This window comes from Sinocyclocheilus rhinocerous, unplaced genomic scaffold, assembly GCF_001515625.1.
Source record: "Sinocyclocheilus rhinocerous isolate Xijiao unplaced genomic scaffold, SAMN03320098_v1.1 scaffold1622, whole genome shotgun sequence".
In the NCBI taxonomy this organism is placed as follows: Eukaryota; Metazoa; Chordata; class Actinopteri; order Cypriniformes; family Cyprinidae; genus Sinocyclocheilus; species Sinocyclocheilus rhinocerous.
In genome coordinates this window covers 77,912-81,258 of record NW_015654513.1, presented here as the reverse complement: position 1 = coordinate 81,258, position 3,347 = coordinate 77,912, and the positions used below count along the sequence as shown (strand labels likewise).

General features: G+C 40.6%; 1 pseudogene; it reads right to left on the bottom strand.

The window, feature by feature from the left end:
- Positions 1–1,686: 1,686 nt before the first annotated feature.
- Positions 1,687–3,141, bottom strand: LOC107717414 (C-X-C chemokine receptor type 3-like; annotated as a pseudogene).
- Between the last annotated feature and the right edge of the window lie 206 nt (positions 3,142–3,347).

Genomic DNA, 3,347 nt, shown 5'->3' with positions numbered 1-3,347 from the left:
CTGGACTGGTGTCTTACCTTAGACCCGCCCTGAGTGAGCTGTCATCAGTCCACCATTGTTTCACCACTGGAGCAGATGTAGACAAGAATGGCTCCTAAGCGATTGGGGTGTTCTGTTTTGGACGTAATAATGAACATAGCAGTCCTCATTTACTCCCGACATCTGAGCCGCTGAAGTCGCAGTGGATTATATTTGTTTCTGAAGGGAATGCGCCCCTGATCTAAATGCGTCTATCTTCGCGCGAATCATTCGTGATCCAGCTTCACTTCCAGAAGAAGTGAGTGTAAGGTTTTTTAATGAATCTTTGCAAATCGTCTTTCCTAATAACGTGCTAGTTAGCAAGTTTTACGAATGCGGCTAAAGTTTACCGTCTCTCAGAGAGCGGCTCGGAAGAGAGGGGCGGGGTCAGCAGAGCTCATTTGCATTTAAAGCGGCATGCATGAAAACAGCTTGCTCTGAAAAGAGCTGTTTTTGACAGGGTAAAAACTGTATTGTTTTACACTACCATTGAGAAATTTTAACCAAACTATGTTACAGACTTTTCATTAAGACCCTAAAGAATCAGCAACTTGTGGAAAATTGGCATCCGACGACCCCTTTAAGAGCAAGCATAGATATGACATATCTATGAGCTGGAGTCTCTCAGGTTTCTATGGGAACCGGAGCTTCTAACCAGAGCTTCTGCTTCTAATGGCAGCTGCAGTGATGCAATGACTTTACCTGCGATTTATCAGCGATTGGCTGTTTTTTTTTTCGGAAGGCGGGACTATTCCACCATATTGCGCGTTTCAAATCGGGCCCGCTCTTACGAGAAGAAAAAGGTGGATAAACACAACAGAAAGAAGCTTTGGGGAGGCTAGATCTCACAAGACCAGGCAAATGGTTTCTCTGGTTCTTTTCGCCTGTTGGCTCCAGTGATTACTAAGGAGCCCAGACCACAAGATTCCTGCAGGTTTCCATGCCTTCACTTCTGCACGCTTCACAGCTGAAGCTCTGTCTCTTCTGCGTCTTGGAGCACCTACACTAATTTCAATATTGTCACTCAGTAAATGCCCCTCGGGGTTATTTCACCACATGTTGAGTCTGAGCCTCTTTTCTCCCGCCACAACTCATAATTTATCTTCTATTGTATTGCAGTTTTACAGCATTAATGAAGAAACAGATTTCTGGCATTACAGCTACAGGTTTTATGCTAGTACAACTGAAACTGATACAGGGAGGTTTGTTATACATTGAAATTTAATACTGTATAATTGAATTTTTCATTATTTTCACAGTGATTTTCAGCTGCTCACAGTCCATTGAACAAATCTGCCAAGAAAGTGATCCATTTTGACAAAATAGAAATTTGTTTTATATCTCTCTAAAATATGTGAGCTGCAAGGCATCAAGTATGCATAAGAAATGTAAAACAGTTGAGAATATACAGTAGCTGCCAATTGTGCGAAGAGAAATTTCTGAAAGCAAGATTAAACAAGAGTTCTACTATATATTATATATGTCTATCATGTAGTCTGCATACTAAAAATCACTGTCAAAGGACTAAAGCTTGTATACTTTAAACCAAACTGCTCTGACATAATACTGATACAGATGTTAAAGTTTGCAGAAAAAGATGACATTGATTGTATATATATTAGTTTGATGGCATATGATGTTTCAGAAAGCAGACGTGTGAAGTGTCCATTGACTATGACCACAGAAAGCTCTTCTGTGACACCAGGCCCACAAAAAGCACTGGGTTGACACAGACGTGTAAGTAGGCCAATGTGGATGTAACTGTGAGAGCTACATCTAATGCTGTGGCACTTTCACAGGAAGTTTGGTTACTGGGACTGATGGTCTCGTTGATTTGTATGGTGTCAACAATAAGGGTGATGTTGTAGGGTGTCCAGTGGATGAAGAAGGCCAGTACCAGGGCTACAATGACACGGATGGCCCTCTTCTTCTGCATGCACTGGGAGCCACGCCGCAGCCGCAACAGTATGCAAGAGTAACAGAACAGCATTATTAGTGCTGGAAGAATGAAACCCAAAATATGGTAGAGCAGACGAGTGACCAGAAGCCAAGAATGAGATGGATATTCTGGAGCACATTCTGTTTTATCCTGACGTCTGGAGTCCTTGTAGTTGTTAAGAGATATCCAGTCAGGAATGGAGAGCAGAAGGCAGAAGAGCCAGACCATCAGGCAGCAACAGTGAGTCACCATTGGCTTTTTACGAGAATACATCTGCACTGCGTGGACGATGGACAGGTAGCGGTCAAGACTGACGCAGGACAGCATGAAAATGCCACAGTAGAAATTGATCTGATGGGGAAAGATTCGACAATGATAGATTGCAAACCAAAAGTTGATTCTTAAAGCAATATTCCTGGTACAGTAGTTAAGCTCAATCAACAGCATTTTTGGCATAATGTTGTGTCACACAAAATTAATTTTCCATATATTAAAAAAAAGATCTGGGTTTCAAAGAAGAGCAATGGAAATGAATAGAGCCAATCCATAAAATTAGTTGAAATACTCACTGTTTACATAGTATTCAAATTTAAAAATTAAATTATTTAAATGATCAAAAAATTCATTTAACACGAAATATAAAGAAATATTCCTTCAATACCACCAACCACATATCTAGTCTATAGAATATTGTAATCATACAATTCAACCCATAATTTAACAAAATCAACACAAGGCCATAAAAAACTGACCCTATAGACTTTTGCCCACCTTGAACAGAGCTCCAGTCAGCTTGCAGAGCGCTATGCCGAAGATCCACCCCTTAACTGCCTCTACAGCCCAGAAGGGCAGCGTTAGCAGCAGCAGAATGTCAGCTAAGCAAAGATGGAGGATAAAGATGTCGGTAGCATTCATGATCCGCCTTTTCTTCCACAGTATGACCAAAACCAGTCCATTTCCCACCAGCCCCACTACCAGCGCCAGAGAGTAAAGGACCGGAATAAAAATGGAATCAAGTACATGGTAGACTTCTGATCACATAGTGTAAGTTCTACACAGCAGTACTCATAATTCTCACTGTAGCTGTCATTGTAATAAGTGTAGAAGTCAGAGTCTTTCAATCCGATGGTGATCTTTGTATTAGCATTCATCTTCTGCCAAAAAAGAAAGAACATAATTTGCATACCAGAATTAGTATCTATTTCTGTCATCCATTGTCAATAGTATTTTAATATCAAGAGTCTGAGTGTTTTAGGTGTGAGATCTTAAAATAGTGAATGCGCTATCCTGTGTGTGCCAGCAATTTATTGACTTTCTCAATAAATTGCGAAAGTCAATAAACCCCCCAGTTCAACTCTAACCCTAATCAAATGCTGAACCAGCTAATTAA